The sequence below is a fragment of the Ptiloglossa arizonensis genome, chromosome 8 (genome assembly GCF_051014685.1).
Source record: "Ptiloglossa arizonensis isolate GNS036 chromosome 8, iyPtiAriz1_principal, whole genome shotgun sequence".
In the NCBI taxonomy this organism is placed as follows: domain Eukaryota; kingdom Metazoa; phylum Arthropoda; class Insecta; order Hymenoptera; family Colletidae; genus Ptiloglossa; species Ptiloglossa arizonensis.
Window position 1 is genome coordinate 7,895,469 of NC_135055.1, and position 19,899 is coordinate 7,915,367.

General features: G+C 36.4%; 1 long non-coding RNA gene across 3 annotated transcripts; it reads left to right on the forward strand.

The window, feature by feature from the left end:
• The first annotated feature begins 271 nt into the window (after positions 1 to 271).
• Positions 272 to 16,677, forward strand: LOC143150124 (uncharacterized). 3 transcript variants are annotated; one of them, XR_012992957.1, is made up of 5 exons: positions 272 to 297; positions 1,212 to 1,300; positions 15,649 to 15,871; positions 15,944 to 16,214; positions 16,348 to 16,677. It is a non-coding gene; the product is annotated as an uncharacterized LOC143150124 (long non-coding RNA). The 3 variants fall into 3 exon arrangements; XR_012992958.1 differs by lacking the exon at positions 1,212 to 1,300; XR_012992959.1 differs by lacking the exons at positions 272 to 297; positions 1,212 to 1,300 and having other exon boundaries at positions 14,823 to 15,871.
• The last annotated feature ends 3,222 nt before the right edge of the window (positions 16,678 to 19,899 follow it).

Here is a 19,899-nt window from a genome sequence, read left to right on the forward strand (position 1 = left end):
TCGAAAGGTAAAGATAATCTAAAAGGACTTTAGTTTGATGCGAAATATCTATTAAATTGTGATAAAGTATCGGTATATTTAAATTATTGGTTGGAAGAATGTAACGTGATAAATTTGATTGTGTTCGAGGCAAAGTTTCATGGGTTAGCGAGCAGGTATATCAACGCGTGGCGTAACGCGCAGGCGCGTATAGGGAAGCCTTGAGTCCAGACCCCGAATCGGGGCCGCGTGAGCTCTGGGTAAACACGATCGTCAGTCGTAGAGGACACGTCTTGTAGATACCTGGCATTGCTAACCGTGAGTACAATATTAGCGTATAAAGTTGTTGCGAAGTATATTCTTATGAAACAGGAGAACATTTGTTAATTATATAGTAGATTACGTACACTACACTGTACTATACAGTATATACCATAGTACAGTATATAGTACATCAGGAATTGAAATTGCAAGAATTGTTAATATTTCTCTACGTTTTCCATATTGTATTTTTCGTTCGTTATACGCAATATTTTGCTACCTCTTCTACAAATCTATTTCGAGAGCATATATATCGTGCAAAGGATCGACAGATATGGTATAATCGTTAGTGTCTCCAAGAATTGTTCCTTAACCAAACGTCGAAATTGTTCGAATGCTCCAAGTAAACGCTTCTCTCGGTGTACCGATACGCAATATCTCCAATTAAACAGTGTGTAAAGTGGTGCCAGGGTGCATAGCTAAAGATTACCATCGCACGCTGCTCATCACAGCAGTGTCCGATAACAATCGATATCTTGCTCCTGCGATATTGGTCCGAGCACCTCATTACGCGCACAGATAACAAGCTTGCGTCCCATGGTTGATGCACCGAATGTATGCAAGGGGTTGTGTTAGCTGCATTCGACGTAGCCAGTTAGGTTCGTTGGTGATATACGCCTCGTGGTGTCGATTGCTCTGTTCTGGGTCGCGAGGATTGCGTTTAGGATACAGTCATAATACAAGAGCGATTGTTAGACTTCCAATCTTGAAATATATATTGTACTAAACTCAGTGTAGGAGCTTTCGTACTTCGTTGAACTCTAACTTGCGGATTTGTCTAATGATCTTTATAATTTCAGTATTAATTAACTCGTGGTTATATATATAACCTTGAATGAACTAGAAAGATAAAATTACCATTTATGATTGTGTTTAACAAGAGCTTTCTGTATTTTCCATGTACACCCAAGACACCAATTGACTGGTACTAAGAACTGCGAGACAACTCGACTGGAAGTGGTGTTCCTGTCGCCACGAAGGATTCATCATGGCTTAAATGGTATCATTTATGGGTTGAATCGAAGAGGTTGAAACAGTTGACTGATTTAAAATCCCTTTGCAGTGTTAGGATTCACACAATGCACAATCTCTAGTCCTCTAGCTGACGGTTGGAGGACTTTTGCCTTATAGCTCCTTGCAATAGATTCGTTTGCACGAATGTTGCAGAATATGTACTTGTTGTATAAACAGCAGCCATTTGGAAAGTTAGACTTATCAATTTTATACATCGATAATTTACTAGATAAGTCGATTGATTAGAACATTCGTCTTTCAGTTCAGCAGACCACTCTGCCCGCTCCTCTTTTCCTAGTATAATGGTCTCATGATTGACACAATTTTTATTACATTAATTTCCGCATTAGTAACAAAATCTTCATCTGTATTATTTTTCATTCAGCTCGTGGTAACCACCGAATTTCATAATATCGAAACTTTTACATTTCTGCCGATGAAAATGAGTCCAAACACGACCTTGGTTCGACTACCTTTGATTATTCACAGTCGAAACATTTTCAAAAACGATTCAAATATGTTACAATTAATAATCACGGACTCATTTTTGCGTAGAAAATCATCGCGCCGATGGAATGATAATACTTTCATAAAAATAGAACAAAGTACATAAAAATCTTTTCTTCCTCGAATGGTACACAAGTCAGTCAACTTTCCCTCCAAGAAAGAGTCTCTTAGATTTCGTTTCTAACCTAACTTTTTAATTTTTTCTCTTGTTCGAACACAGTAATTCCTAAACAACATTACACCTCCCAAATTACTCTTTCGCGAATAATAGATTGCTCAAATCCATTCGATACACCTAACCTTAAAACGTTCTTTCGTTTTTCTGTATTTAAAGTTTTCGGGTAAAAAGTCTCTCGATCGTACAAAACTCACGTTTTTAATTTCATAATCCAGTCGCATCTATTATAATAGCTTCAATTACAAAAAAAAAAATACAATATATGACAAGATCGCGATGGGTCAAGGAAGACCCAAAGAACGCGTCAACCAAGATCGAAGCTAGCAAACAATCGAAAGTAGAGCCCTTCGTGTTAAACCTAACCTAATAGATTGTTCGATAAGTTTCGTCGTTTGATAAGAAATGGTCCTATCAGATTCGTCGTTGTATATTTGAAAAGATAGTACAACCGTTCGACGAACATGCGTGAAGTTTCACGTAGATCTCTCGACGTACAATTTACAGTCCTTCGAAGTTTAAGTGTCATACCATATATTTTTACAATGAAAAACACCGAAGAAACTTATCGAACGGTCCGATAAGTTTCGAAATTGGAGAAATTTCTTCCCGGAATGAAACGGAGGGTTTCATAGCGACTAACACGACGGTTAGGGGCGTCAGTGGTACGTCCGATCTACTCGCGGTTGATATTTTCCGAAAATGAGTTTTAGTCACTCGATCGGGCGACCGAAACGAATCGAATTACCGCGCGGTTAATAGGATCGCGACGAGGTGTCGACTAGCTTAAAAGGAGGACGATTAACAGGCGACCTTGACCCAACGACGTGATCCCTCTGGATTCCTGGAGACTGATATTGGTGAGGGATTGCACTTTCGCGCAAAATGGTGGAACAGGGGAGAGAGTGTCGCGCGGGAGGGGGACGTGGGGCTGATGGAAAAGTCGGAAGCTTGCCCTTGCTCCCGTCACGGAATAAGTAGCTAATATTTCACCGGAGTATTCGAATAACGCTTGGGAAGACGGCATCTTGCAAACCAAGACGATGTCGTCGAACACGTGCCGCTTGAAGGAGGTTGCAACCTTCAATTTGATCTCGAAGACGCTCGAAATCCTCCGCGGCTTAATATCGTCGTTCCTTCTTGGTTCGAGGATCGACTCGAACTTGGAGCTGAAGAGCTCGCTGAATTTTTTCTTTCTTTTTTTTTTATCGAGCCACCGTTTTTCCGCACCATCGATCTCTCGAAGACAAGCCGGGAATTGATTTCACAACCGCCATTGGATCACTCTCGGTTAATCGTCGATCGACGATACGTCGACTGTTGAAGAAACAGTGGAGTATGGATCGTGTGTACCATTTGTAATTGAATCGTTTTTAAATTAAATAACATCGGTTTTTTTCGATAGTAGAGCAATATAAAGAGTTGGATTGTTTTATCGAATCTATCGCGGAGAGGGGACTGAGTAATAGGATTCTGTGGAGGAATTTCAGGCATTCGGTTAGGTTAACGATAGTACATCTCTCCGATGATAATTGTGAATTATATTTAAGTACGAAACTCCCACTCTACGATCCACACTTCGAGAGTTTCTTACACGTAGCAAAGCTTCTTTCTTCGACTGTCTCGTTCGTCCCTTTCAAACTCTAAAATCTAGATCCTAGAAACTTCAGACCGGTTTCCAATGATCTGATAGGTTGCTCTATAAGTTTTGTCGTTCGATAAGAAATTGGAGCTGTTAGGTTCGTCGTTTTATTTTTCTAAAGATAAATTACTGTTTGATGAACATGTGTCAAGTTTCAGGTAGATCTGTCGACTGATTCGTGTATTGTTGAAGTGTCATAGTAAGTTTTTACATTGGACAAAACGACAAGACTTATCGAACAACCTAGTACGAACACTCTCGAAACCGATATCCAATTGTAAATTATAAACATCTGCTCGATGTTGTTCGTTTTGTCTCAAACACTCTTCATTTATATTTAGTTGTATCGATATTTATCTTATAGCTATAATACTGTACACAAGGGGACTGAAGCATAACAAGGTTCTTCTTGAAAGTTAGAAATCGTGAAAATAAAATAATCTTCAAGTTAGAAAACTATTCTTAATAAGGGTTCTAAGGATATCTTCATCATCATTGTTCTTACGAGAGAAGGCTTACTAAGTCCATTGAACAAAATGATGATGTTCTAATGTACAAAACGATTCAACCTACATATCTTTTTAATTATTAACAACCACTCAGGACTATTTGTCCTTTTATTCAATAAAAAAAATATACTATAGTATTGTACCTTATTCAGTATAGTACTAGTTGCTCAATAAGTTTTGTATACATTATACATTCATCAATGTTCCATATCTGTTATATGTAAACAATTAGGTTTATATTCTCTCTGCAAGACGAACTGGAGTCTATGCATTAGTATACGAGAAAGTAAAGAAAATTTTGCAACAGCTGTATTATCTTAAACACGTGTCCTAAAGTGAGGCATTGTTTGAAAATTGTTCACTCGAAGTTAGGCCTTCTTAGGGTTCCAGTTCACCTTTCTGCTCCAATTCTGATTTGAAAGTTACCGATCATTCGATAAATAGTGTTTGAATCAACAGATAGTTATTTCAAACGTTTTCTACCTGAAAATTTAGTTTCTTTGAATTTTTAACTTAAAATTTTTCATTTAGTGCAGTGTATTCCAAAATGGCGAGCACGATCTTTGATATAACATTTCTCTCTTTGTTAATGCATCGATCATCGGTGTTTAAAATTGCAGAAATATATTTTCCTTTGTTTCCTCTCGTTTGTCTCGAGTGCAGAAATTTCGTAATTTTTGTTTCCAGTAAAGAAAAGATTAATTCTTCTCCAATTTCGTATCTGGTACAGTCTATTCTCGGGTTTCGATACGAAACGAATAATACTAAAAGGACCATGATATGGAAATTGTGTTAAAACGTTGGTAAGATGGCCATGCAATCGAGAATTGTTTACAGCTGCTAATAACTTTGAAGGACACTCTATTTCCACAGCTGTGTACTCCGATGTTACCAGATTCCAGCAAAATTTTTATAACAAGCTCAGAAACCAGGACAATGGTCACCTATTATGGGTGGTTCTCAAATTGGTATCGTTTTAACAAGTATTTGCAACTTATTCTTTGTCATAATATTAAAATCATAATTTTCGTACGCGTACTGTTGTTTATTGCAAAAAATGATGTTTTCGGCACTTTCGGTGATGATCGAGGTCGCTTCAAGGTTTCTCGATTCGATAAATGTTCACGGATACGAACGTAACACGATTTATGTTTTCGAAATGTTTTCCACAGAGAGAAAGGAAGCATTCTATTCGCGAAACACGGTATGACAGCTGGTCAGACTATTACCAAAATCACTATGTTTGTCATAACTCGTAGTGACGATAAAATATTTGAACCTTTGTTATACGAATGCTCTGTTATCCGAACAGACAATGTCTCTGTATACCATTTATATAATTGAATCGATTTTAAATTAATTAATCGGTATTATTTGACAGTAGAGTATTGCAAAAAATTAGATTATTTTATTGAATCGGTTACCCTGATATTTGCACGAATCTCGATCGCAATTAACGAGGTCGTACTGTAAATGTTTTCAAAATTTTAGAAACATTTAGTGTAATTTTAAATTTATATCACTTCGAAGTGCACAACAAGTGTGGAATTATTTGTCATTGTAAAATTTAATTTAGTTGTTGGATGATTAAATTTATTATTTTCCTCGTAATCGTATCGTTAAAGAAACACTGGATTTTAATGAAAATTGCATTGAGTTTATTTTCAGTAACGAGAGGGAAACACTTTTTTAAGGTTAATTTGACTGGTGCAAAATTCAATTTATGAACAATCTTCCGTGTCTTCGTATTATTGAAACAAAACTTGGTCTTAATGGAAGCCACGTAGAGTTTTTCCGTAATAATAGAAAAAGGAGAGCGATTTTCATAAATTTAATTTTGCATCTCTACTATAACACGCATGCAAGCCTAAAATTACATCAACTTTATCAAAAATTTCGATTCGATTGTGTTAATTTTATTTATTCCATTTCAAGAACTTTCGAAGTGATAATTTCGTGTGCACTGTGTTTAGCTGTAAACTATCTTCTTGAAACATTATTCTTTAACGATTAAGATTAATTTTCACCCTAACGATTTAGCATGCGTAACGGTGGCATTAAAGTGACAGAAGAAGATTTATACATTGAAAAATAAAAAATTGCACGGTATTGCGAAACATTATTGGAATTAAACATGTCCTCGTTAAGAATCTTCAAAAGGATTTTAGACGTTCGAAAACCTACCTTTTACCTGGTTCGGGGCATAAAAAGACTGTAATTTCACACAGTTAAATATCATTAAAAACTTACAGACTTTAGCAGTAAGTGAGACATCTGGAAAGGAATAGCAAATCATTTCCGACAATACTGAAGATACAAAGGGGGTACTTCATTAAAATAAATTGCCAAATCTTTAGTCGACTCCGGTAATTTATTACAGGAAAACTTTTCCAGTCATCTTCCGTACGGTATTGTTTGTTAGAAATCTCAAATAAAATAAAACAACAAATAGATCCTTGGAAAGAAGAAAGAACTAATTCGAAAAACTACCAAAGATAAGGGTCTTATCACTCTTACAGGTATAAAAATTAAAATAAATTTATTTATTTTAGTCTTTAATCGACTCGGGTAATTTATTAAAGTAAAACATTTTTCATTCCTTTTTGCATAATATTATTCGTTAAAAATCTCAAACAAAATAAACGACGAATAGATCCTTAAAAAGAAGAAGGTACTAATTGGAAAAATGACCAGAGATCGAACAAGGGACTTGTCATTCTCGTAAGTATAAAAATTGAAATAGAAATCAAATAAATTGCTAAATTCTTTTGCATTCTTTTTTGCACAATATTATTCGTTAAAAATCTGAGACAAAATAAACGACAAATAGATTCTTAAAAAGAGAAATGTACTAATTCGAAAAAATCGAATAACAAAGAACTTGTCATTATTCTAAATATAAAGATGATTGAAAATAGTCTCAGAGTAGGTAGAATAAAAGTACTTTACCGTATTCTAACCGTACGACGCATGCTACTTCGACCACGGGGCAACATTATCGGATATATAAATTAATGAACAAGGTATAGAACTCTCTATCTCTTTGAAATCTCGAGTGCAACTGTCAAACAGCTCGATAGTAGATACCTCGTCGTGAACCAACAGCTGCCCATCTCCGTTTATCGACATACCCAGTGGGACATTAGTAGAACATAATAAAACATTCTAAAGCGTGCAACGGTGTTATTTCGTCAAAATTAAAATTCCCAAACTACTCCTGTCAGATTGTATCAAAAGACGGTCTTATAAATGTTCGGTATGGAGGAAATGGAAAAATGATTCATGTCGTATGATGTCCTCCTCCGTTTCAAACAATTGTTTTTGTTTTTACCCTTGTAGTAAGATAAAATATTGACCAGTAGTATTTTCAAAGCATAGAAAATATATTAGAGTTAGCAAAGTTTAAGGAATTGAAAGTACTAAGAATCAATCGAGTTCGAAACATCGAAAATACTAATTCTAACCTAGAAATCTAGAATTGAAATTACTAAGAATTAGTTAAAGTAAGATAAAATGTTGACCAGTAGTATTTTTAAAGCATCGAAAATACTTAGAATTGGTAAAGTTCAAGGAATTGAAAATACTAAGAATCAATCAAGTTCGAAACATCGAAAATACTAATTCTAACCTAGAAACCTAGAATTGAAAATACTAAGAATCAGTCAAGGTCGAAACATCGAAAATACTAGGTCGTTTAATAAGTTTTGTCGTTCGATAAAACTTATTGAACAGTATCGTTCGATAAGAAACGGAGCTATTAGGTTCGTCGTTTTATTTTTCTAAAGACGGTACTATTGTTCAACGAACATGCGTGAAGTTTCATGTAGATCTATCGACTCGTTCCTGTATTTACTGTTGTTCAAAGTTCAACGTTTCGACGAACGACGAAACTTATCGAGTCAAGCTATTATTTTCGAAAGTCTGCGAATCACCCTGGACTTGGCTAAATACGCATGCGCGTCTAGTGAAAGAATGGTATGCAAGGAATCGTAAGGTTAAACGAAGTTAATTCTGAAAGATGTCAAGGATGCTCGAAGATCGCGGAATACTTTCTTTCCGCGGATTCCTTCTTGATCCGAGCGGGGAAGGAAGAGGAAGTGAAAAAGAGACGGGAGGGGAGGGGTAGAGGGGGGGGGGGAGGGCGAGGGTGGAGCGAAATTAAAACCTGCGCAATCGAAACGGGACGCCCTGCGTCTAGTGTACATCTATCCTCAAATGGAACAAGAGCAGAGGCCAGGTTGTCGAGAACTTTCGATGCCCCCGGGGTAAAATCGAAGGCTGTAGCCTTGCCTCCGCATTAAAGGCGATTCCGTTTAGTTTCGGGGGGGAGCCGCCAACATCTCGGAACATTATTTAAATACTTGGAGTTATTTATAAATTACGGCATACCTGGAGAAGAGTGCTCGGAACTGCTGCGGGCAGAATTAAGTATACGAGGGGCCGGAAAGAAGACCTTGACTCGACATTTTCGCGATTCGTACTATATCATGTACTGTACACAATTTTATCGTTAAAAAAAAAAAAAAACAATTAAAATTAAAATAGTTACAATTACTTTAATACAGTACCTTTCGTTAAAAGTGACTTTATGGTTGCTACGATTCCGGTCATTGTGCTTATCTGAAATAAGAATCTCGAAAACTATTTTATTTATGGATTTTATTTATAGATGAAAAAATTGTGTATGGTCCTTAAACATAGAGGAGAGATATGTGTGTAAACTGGATGTAAAAATCTGTCAGCGTTTTGTTTAAAAAAATCTCAAATATAGATTAAAATTCTCTCTTAAATTATAGAAAGCTACGAAGTAAAGAAAGTTTTAAAGTTGTATAGATGATCTGAGAACATTAATTGTAATCATTATTATAACCAGTATTTATTTAATCAGTATTTATTACTAGGAGGAAGGGTACACGTCACAACATAGTGATTGCTTTAAGTAGCCTAACGAAGACTGTTCTCACGCCTAATTTCAAATATCATTCGAACCAAGAGTTGTTTCCTTGAAAAGTTGATACTAATTTTTAAACTGTAACGTGTTTTCTCAATGCTAACTACACACATAAAATTATAGAACGATTGCAAACCTGAAGAAACCACTCTTATTTTGAAAATAGTTTCGATCGTAACTATTTAATAACTTTTTCTCAAAGGGACTATAAACGTCGCTCCCATAAAATTAGTTTCGTGTACGACGAAGATTCAATATTAATTTATTTTCGCTATCGACTTCGAATGGTAGTATTTTTCTGATACAGGACTGTTTTGTTTGAAATTTTTATGGAAATATTCTTCTCTCATAAGTGCGTTGCTTCGAGGGAGTAATTTATGCATTTCAGTACCATTCCAGGCAGTCCTATCATTTTCTGGAGCATTTCAACGAAAGATGTCCGCAATCAGATTAAATCACTCGAAGTTATGATCACGATTCACAAGAACGTCCACTTCTTCTATCCATTTTGTACAATTGATAGAAACATCTTCGTGCACTGAGGGTGCATTCGAATTTATTTTTCTTTTCACGGAGAAACGTTACATGAATATGAATTTAAAAATTTTCACAAAAAACGTATCATGTAAACAATCAGATTAAATCACTCGAAGTTACGATCACGATTCACAAGAACGTCCACTTCTTCTATCCATTTTGTACAATTGAAAGAAACATCTTCGTTCACTGAGGGTGCATTCGAATTTATTTTTCTTTTCACGGAGAAACATTACTTGAATATGAATTTAAAAATTGTCACGAAAAACGTAGCGCGTAAAGATTACATGAACAACGATTTAAAATTTTTGAACTGGAACTTTAATTTTAAGGTTTCCTTTGTGAATACCCGCGACTGCCCAATAGGATAGCGTACAAATTATTGATAGTTATTGACAGTTCGTGATATGGACGCTTATCTCGATCGCATTCAATCATTTCGAGCGGGTAAACACGATTTGTATAAACAGATAAAAGGATTATTATCGACCTCGTGTTTGCATCTCAATGACAAACCTACCGTTCCCTTCGTGCATTATTTTTTTTTTTACAAATCGCGAGTTTAATGTTGCATCGACTGAAGATACTGGTTACATAGCAACGTAACATGCAACAATCAATTTTTATCGTTTGATCTCACATTAATTTTACGAATAGAGATGTTTCTTTAATAAAATTTCAAACATTGGAAACTGTACTTGCATCGAGATCATTCTACAAGCTAATATCTAGAATAGTCGAGAGATTCGTACAATTGAACAATAATTTAGTTTTCATCGTAGTGTTGATTAATTGAAGTTAAGTTCAGATGCAGTTTGTCATAATTAGTATGTTTTTTATCTACGTCAAAGTAATAATCATGACGTTAAAATTGCCTCTTCACTCGTCGACTGTCAATACTTTTCCAACATTAGATAAATATTAGATAATTTATACCACATTAGTGTACCATACTCTATCCCTACCATTTTGGTAAAATATTCTCAAAGTTCGAGGCGTGTAAAAAGCAAGACACAAATTTTCATTCGATTAGAAAACTATCGCTAAAGTAACACTATTCACGGTGTTCGCACAGCATTATGGTTTCCTCTGGAGCATAAGCTACCCTCACAGCTACGTAGCTGTTGCTAATGATCCTAATAATTACTCACATAGCGCTTCCAGGTACAGGAATGCACCGAGCAATTGGCCATAGTCGAAGCCTGGGCGCAAACTTTAAGCGAAGAATTTCAATTTTAATTTTACGACAAGAATTCGCCCCTACCCCTCTATTAAGCGTTTCTTGAAAACGGGCCGATTCTTCTGCGGTGAATTAATCACTTTTTAATCGTAGCCTCGCTAAAAGATACCATGGTGCAAATCCGTAAGGAGATGCAGGAAACCATGATCTTCTTCATTAGTCATCGACATCGATTCGTATTGAATTATTAACCATCACAATTGCATTTAAATATAATAATATTCACGCGTCAAAATATACTGTAACGAAACAAAGACTCATACTACAGATCTTTATTAATTGCATAACACGTTCTTCTCTGTGGAAGAAACAAAAATATTTAGTGATTTTCGAGATAAAAGAAAATTAAGCATGTTAAGGTTTGCATTAAGAAGACATGGTTACAGGTTTAAAGATTTTAACGAAAAGAAATGTATTAGGTGATTCTTCTCTCTAATGAATATTTTTTGATAAACGTCTGTTTCATATTTCGTAAAGGAAATGTGCTTTTATTTGCAAGGTTTACTTTAAATTATACAAAAAACTTCAAGATGTATTTGAGTCACAGGTTTAACTATTTCATGATCGGTTGTATAATAAGTGGGGTACAATAGTGAAAATATTAAAGATATCAAAACAAGAAAAATTGGTTGTAATTAACTATCCAACAATTACGGTGCAAAGTCGAAAAAAGTATCGATTACCTCGATCGTTAATAACATCGCTAATAAAACAGCTTCCGAAAATTGTTTATAAGTCATTAACGCCAATAATAATCAATGCTAAAGATGTACAAGAATTTTCCTGAGAATCTCCGCGATGTGACGCATATCGAAATTATTCATCGATTACGGCGGAAAGTCGAGAAAAGTATCGATTACTAAATCTCTACAAGCAACGGCACTACGATCACTGCGGAAAAATGTTTATAACTAATTAATCACGTTAAAAATTTTCACCGGTATGGTCCTTAAATGTGACCGTGAACATCTACTACATAATGCAACTCTAAATTGAACATTTTTGCGCTCCAAATGTGTTAAATTAACGTTTTCTTCCTTCCGCGACATTTTGGCGGGAATTTTTTGTCCATCTTTGTCGCACACCGTTCCCCCCTCTCTCTTTCTCTCTCTCGCGTTGATAGACTACCTCCTTCAACATTCTCTGATCCTGGTACCAGCGCCTGATATCGGTACAGCAGGAATCTAGTTTACTATACATGTCGCTACACAAGGTCGGTAACGCACGAAATTCTTTAAATTGCTCGTAACTAATTAGTGTGTTTAAAAATGAGGTCACGCAAGGCAACTCCAAATGTACAAAATTTTGCGCTGTAAATTTTGAAACGAATATTGTTTATCTTTCGCGCCATATTTAAAACAAATTTTAGCGATCTCCTCGATCTTTCTATATTCCTGTTACCAGCAGACGATATTCGGATTGCAGATGAAAAAGTTAGGAGGTCTATATTGTATCGAAGCTTATAGGTTATGTTTGAACGAATAGGTCTATTATTTCCAAAATTGTTCGTAGCTAATTATGTCGTTTAAAATTGTTGTCGAAATAATCTGTGAATTGTGCTGTGGACAATTAAAAAATGCAGATGAAAAAGTTAGGAGGTCTATATTGTATCGAAGCTTATATGTTATGTTTGAACGAATAGGTTTATTATTTCCAAAATTGTTCGTAGCTAATTAATATCGTTTAAAATTGTTGTCGAAATAATTTGTGAATTGTGCTGTGGACAATTAAAAAATGCAGATGAAAAAGTTAGAAGGTTTATATTGTATCGAAGCTTATAGGTTATGTTTGAACGAATAGGTCTATTATTTCGAAAATTGTTCGTAGCTAATTATGTCGTTTAAAATTGTTGTCGAAATAATCTGTGAATTGTGCTGTGGACAATTAAAAAATGCAGATGAAAAAGTTAGGAGGTCTATATTGTATCGAAGCTTATATGTTATGTTTGAACGAATAGGTTTATTATTTCCAAAATTGTTCGTAGCTAATTAATATCGTTTAAAATTGTTGTCGAAATAATTTGTGAATTGTGCTGTGGACAATTAAAAAATGCAGATGAAAAAGTTAGAAGGTCTATATTGTATCGAAGCTTATAGGTTATGTTTGAACGAATAGGTTTATTATTTCGAAAATTGTTCGTAGCTAATTATGTCGTTTAAAATTGTTGTCGAAATAATCTGTGAATTGTGCTGTGGACAATTAAAAAATGCAGATGAAAAAGTTAGGAGGTCTATATTGTATCGAAGCTTATAGGTTATGTTTCAACGAATAGGTTTATTATTTCCAAAATTGTTCGTAGCTAATTAATATCGTTTAAAATTGTTGTCGAAATAATTTGTGAATTGTGCTGTGGACAATTAAAAAATGCAGATGAAAAAGTTAGAAGGTCTATATTGTATCGAAGTTTATAGGTTATGTTTGAACGAATAGGTCTATTATTTCGAAAATTGTTCGTAGCTAATTAATGTCGTTTAAAATTGTTGTCGAAATAATTTGTGAATTGTGCTGTGGACAATTAAAAAATGCAGATGAAAAAGTTAGGAGGTTTATATTGTATCGAAGCTTATAGGTTATGTTTCAATGAATAGGTTTATTATTTCCAAAATTGTTCATAGCTAATTAATGTTGTTTAAAATCGTTTTCGAAATAATCTTTGAATTTAACCGCGGACCTTTTCTACGTAATTGAAATCTCAAATAGTATAAATTTGTGGCTCGACGTTATTCAATGTAGCTTTATTTTTTATTCGCGCTATAATATTTCCATTTTTAATTTGGATTGCAAAAACTCGATAGTTGGTACATAGGATAGTACATTGCCGACAACCACACCGAGATTTATGATCTACGATCCATCTTCTTGCCTCGCAGTTCTTACGCCTAGCGTTGTCATTGCTTTGAAGTGTTGCATGATAGTAGTAGTTTTGGCTCGAATTTTATGACGCTCTGGAAGTTCTTTAACCACGGAAACGTTAGAACGAAGGATCAGGAATTAGCTAGACTTTTGATATTTCATTCAAAGACTTTATTTCTATGAAATGTTAATACATTACAAGTACGAGTAATATTATTCGAATATTTTGATTCGTGTAAGAGTTTCGATGAGTCATGTGAAACTTCTTCCTCTGCATTGGAGGGAAAATGGTTCGCTATAATTAATCATGGAATCTGATCTCCAAAATATCTGAAATTGAGAAAGAAAAAAATTGTACAACTTGTATAAGTGTCACTGTTGCTTAAGAATTTTTTTTTCGAGACAAAAAATATTTATTTAACTCCCCATGGTAAATATTTTGATGTAAATAGTGAACGAGAATCGACAACGTTTCGAGTCGTACATTTAAAAATAGAAATGCAATGAAATTTGGTAGGTGTCTCGTATAACGTACATTGTCTTAGGCGATGAATATTTTTTAAAGTCATCTACTCGTCTTCGGGTAAATGTTTAAAATTATTTCACGGCTCGCCACGTTGGCGTAACCCCTCGACTCGTCGTCGGTCTGATTTCCAAGCGTCGTTAATTATTTGAATGGCATCGATCGACTGGTTGAAGTGCTCGTGCTTTTGAATATTAATTAGCCGACCGTTCGAATCAGTGCTTTCCATTTGAATGTCACGGGGCCGCGTTAAATGTTTTGCGTTTGTAATTTTAGTACGGAATTCTTTACGAAAATTAGGCGTTTGAATGAACGTGACTACTCATTCACATTTTACATCTTCGTTAAAATTTGACACCGGCTAGAATCGAACTCCATCTTTCTGATATCCTCTGCGCGAAATTTGTGCGCAAATTTTGAAAGTATTGGCTGGTTCGTTCGAAACAGAATATTTTATTAAATAAATAAAAAAAACATAAGTTTTCCGTGCGTTCGATCAATACTTGAAACATATTCTTTAATATCTCGAACGAGATTCAAGTGATACAATAATATTTATTTTGTAGATGACTCGATACGTATTTAATATAAAATTAAATAATCTTCGATACTGTTACATTGCACGTCGCGAATGTACATTGCAAAAGGCTACATTCGAATAAATACTTGCCTGGATTGATAGACCGATCTGAGTGGAGGCTCCTTTACAATAACAGCGTGTTTTTCTTCGTTTCTGGACGAGATTCTGTAGTTCATTTCTCTTAGTTCGGAACTTCCTTCGCTCGACATTGTAAACGCTCCATTTTTCCTCGCTCCAGTCAGTATTTGCTTGAATAACGGTATGCTTTCGTTGCGTTTGTATATGGAGTCACAGACGGAGATACGATCCATTAAATATCCTTCGGTGAAATTGTGCGGAACTCGTGCACCGAAGCGATTTACGCAACCGAGCATCGCTAAATGATCGTGGATGGTGGTCTTCGGTATTTTGAGTATCTGCCAATTCCCCTGTACCGCTGGTTATTCTCGATCAGTGTCTTGGAGCGGTCGTCATCGATAGTAGAGGATCTGCCAGACGGTTCTTGACGCGCCATGTACACTGTAATCAAATATCAACCATCATCGACGGAAAATAAAAGCGATTAAAATATTAAAAATTAGATATAGACCAGCATTTGCGTTCAAACAATTACGACTCGATGTTAAACACGCCTTTTGGACGTATGCAGTTTTTTTTTATAATTAATTAAACGATTATGGATCTTCGTTGTTTCACACTTTGAACCAAAAAGCGAACGAGTCTAAATGTTCAGTGTGGCTAAATAGTAATTTATAAGGGGCAATTTATATTATACGATGAAGTTTTGTACGAAAATTTTCTATTTGTAATTTTTAAGGTTCACAGAAATTTCGGAGTCGGAGGAAAAAAGTCACCGAGAAAAACGTTCGGTGGTATAAAATATGCCGGGAGATGAAGAGCTGCAAGGACGAGAACGATAAAGAGGGAGCGGTAGAGGGGCGGAGAGGGTGTGAGAAATTAATCGAGATTCTAATTGAGTTGCCACTGTAATCACATCTTCGTCGATAATCCCGTACCAGATAGAATATGTCCACAATTTGGTATCTCATATCCGTTAATTAAACTGAAAACTTCCGAGCGGAGGACGACGCGAATATTCTGGTTGCTTTTAGGTGATCAAGGGAAGGACACGAGGAGCAGATGGGAACACGCAAAAAAAGAGCGGGTGAACAGACTTATTTACAGGCAGGAAATTGAAACAGAAATAATTGGGACTATGGAATGGGGTGGACGCAGCAAAGCGAGCGGATTGAGGTGCATCGCTAAAGAGTGCATCGTTTAAAGACATGGCGAACGATGGTTGAACACTTGCTTGAATATCGTGCATATACGGGACGCAGATCAAAATATAGAAGTTACTTCCAGCATGAATTTCTCGTACCGGTAAGAATCGAAAAGTCCTTTTTTATTTTGTAAATATCAGATCTCGTTATCGATATATAAGTTGTTAAACTTTAATACTCTACATGCCGCGCGAAAAGTCATTTAAAAGGAACGTGGGTTTGATCGGTTACAGATTCATCTTCTTCGATGCAACTGCGGCTATATAAAGAGACATCAAACACCCGACCTGCACCACGCAACACGTTACACAAGTATTAAGATGACATAATACAGGATGCAACCGCATAGAGATGCAGATTGTGTTCAGCGGATCGTTGGATTAAGTAATACAACTACTACACCAACTATGGCTGCTCTAACTATTATACCTATTACTAATTCCAACATCACTATCTCTTCCATTAGAAAACAATATTTTATTGTATACCATATTTAAGTACACCAGTAACACTGTACACACCTGTATAGATTTGATATTTGTAAGAAAACATTCATAAAAATAAATTAAATTCAGTAAATTAAAAGAAATCAGCGTTATTTATTTTTCCGTTACTCGATTCTTTCCTCAAATCCCTTAAAATACTGCATATTCGTTTAAAATCCGCCGCAAGTTCGAACTCGTGGAAATTCCACGAAATGACGTCATTTCCAAGAATCGACGGAATCGTGCCACCTCCTCGCATATCATGTTCTCCTGATACCAAAGTCCGAAATCGACGAAAAATTCTAGCAAAAGTACAGAAATTCGTTTAAAATTGCCGCGAAGTTCGAACTCGTGGAAATTCCACGAAATGACGTCATTTCCAAGAATCGACGGAATCGTGCCACCTCCTCGCATATCATGTTCTCCTGATACCAAAGTCCGAAATCAACGAAAAATTCTAGCAAAAGTACAGAAATTCGTTTAAAATTGCCGCCAAGTTCGAACTCGTGGAAATTCCACGAAATGACGTCATTTCCAAGAATCGACGGAATCGTGCCACCTCCTCGCATATCATGTTCTCCTGATACCAAACACCGAAAATCTGAAATTTTCTAAAATTTGTGCCGGATTTTCAGACTTTAGTATCAGGAGAACATGATCGCCGAGGAGGTATTCGTATCCTGTTACTTCTAAGAAATTACGTCATTTCCAAGAATTTCTCGAGCCAGTTGGTTGGGTCGTGAGTTCTTGGAATTTACGGGGTTTCCTGGAACAGACGCCATTTCTGAGAATCTTCGAAACTTCTTGAAACTGACGTCATTTCTGAGAATTTTCGGAATTTCTTGGAACTGACGTCATTTCAAAGAATTACCGAAAATTCTCAGAAATGACGTCAGTTCCAAGAAGTGGCACGATACGAATACCTCCTCGGCTTTCATGTTCTCCTGATACCAAAGTGTGAAAATCGGGCAAAAATTTTAGAAAATTTCCGATTTTTGGACATTTGGTATCAGGAGAACATGATACTCGAGGAAGTGGCACGATTCCGTCGATTCTTGGAAATGACGTCATTTCCAGGAATTTCCGCGAATTGTATCTCGGCGGGAATTTTAAACGAATTGTCGAACTTTTGCTAGAATTTTTCGCTGATTTTTGGACTTTGCTATCAGGAGTACATGATATGAATTTAGGAGCATGTTTCCAATATTAATCGAAAAATGTGCATCTTGTTTGTATATTATAAATCGTTAATTACTTTACAAATATTAATTTCGATCAAAAATCGAAAAACATATGAAAACCACGTTTTACTTTAATTTTCGATTACATTCAATTTCTATAGGCAAATCAATCAGTTACAATGTACAACTAAGATGCATTCTCTAACATAAATGTTGGGAACATAAATGTTAGGAGTACTACATGAATTGAAATTTTGCTGGAGTTTCGAATGTATTTCCGCAACTTTGCAAGAATTCTTCGTCGATTTTGGAGTGTTGTTACAAGGAGAACATGATAGTCGGGGAGGTGTTCCTTTTACGTGCTTTGTTGGTAAAATGATTCATAGCAATGCAGGAGAAGGCAAGGTAAATTGTAATTAAAAGACTGGTTATATTTTGAAAAAGTTTCGTTTATTTTACATAACATACATATTGCTTCCAGTTACAGTCATATTTCTACTTTTCGCCTTCGTATTTTAAGTATCATGTAGTAGATTCTCACGCGTAAATGTTTTCTGCGTTCCAATATGGAAATCTTCTTACTCTTAAAGTAACTTGGTCTTAGTGCTTGTAATTTATATGACAAAAATTATTCTAAATTCGCAGCCAATTAGCTCGGTACTACCCGCGACGAATTATTATAGTTCTTCGCGAGTAATACCGATTACCAGGTCTCACCACGTGGAGGTTGCTGCGAGCGGAGACCCGGAGAGAGATAGATGGAATCAAAGTTCCATCGATCTCCCTCGACACGCGATACAAACGAAGATACTAAATCAAAGAGATGGAAGGAATCAATGTTCCTTCGATCTCCTCGTTTAGTTCTGCCAAGCAATTACATTATGGAAAAATTAGGCAAAATTAGGAAAGACGCGACACGAACCGTGCAGTTGGTCCTACTAGGTCTATCCCGTTTCCCCTCCGTGGTTCCGATTCCAGAGAAAACGAACGACGCCTACCACTCCCCTAGAGGAGTGCCCCGTTTCTCCATCTTTACGACGAGAGGGTCTTATTTTGGAGGCTTTCGCAGGGACCGGCAAAAGTGCCTGCTCCTGTGCTCGCAACATGCCCCCTCTGGAAGCGGACACACCGGAAGAGACGGCGATAGACCGTTCGGACTACTTACACGGCCGGCCACTTGCTTGTACAAGAAGCAGTGGTGACCGGACCGAGGAACGAGGAAGCGAGCAAAATTAAGCTAAAGATTGGATAATTGCTTGGCAGATCACAGCCTTAAAACTAACTTATTCTAACTGCAGAGATAGAAGGAATCAATGTTCCTTCGATCTCCTCGTTTAATTCTGCCGAGCAATTACATTATGGAAAAATTAGGCAAAATTGGGAAAGACGCGACACGAACCGTGCAGTTGTTCCTACTAGGTCGGTCCCGTTTCCCCTCAGTGGGCCCGATTCTCAAGGATATGCGCGACGCCGTCCACTCCTCTAGAGGAGTGCCCCGTTTCTCCCAACTCCGCAGCCAGGAGCCACGCAGAGCGTGGACCTGACTCACAGAGGATGACGAAGAGAGGGTCTTATGATGGATCAAGGGCTTCCGCAGGGACCGGTGCGAACACCTGCCCCTGTGTCCGCAGCATATACTCTCTCAAAGCGGACGCACCAGAAGAGACGGCGATCGAGCGTTCGGTCCACCTTCACGGCCGGTCACTTGCTTATGCAACAAGCAGAGGTGGCCGGACTGAGATACGAGTAAGCGAGTAAAAAGAAGCTAAAGATTGGATAATTGCTCGGCAGATAACAGATATTCGTACATGGTGACCTTAAAACTAACTTAGTCTATACTTAGAATTAACAGTCCCGCGGAGGATGCAATACATCAGTCCTCTTCGTTCTTCGTTCTTCGTTTTCCGATATATCTAAGAGAATGTATCTAAGAGAAACCTAAGAGAAACCTAAAGTCAAGGCATAATAGAAAAAACAAATGAATTTGGTTAGTGGAAAAAAATAAACATGTAAAAACAAGTAGAAATTAAAATCAGAGAACAAATGAAATGAATTACACAAAGAAACAATTAAAAAAAAAAAGAAAGGATTGAGAGAGTGGTCGCCAGTACTGACCACC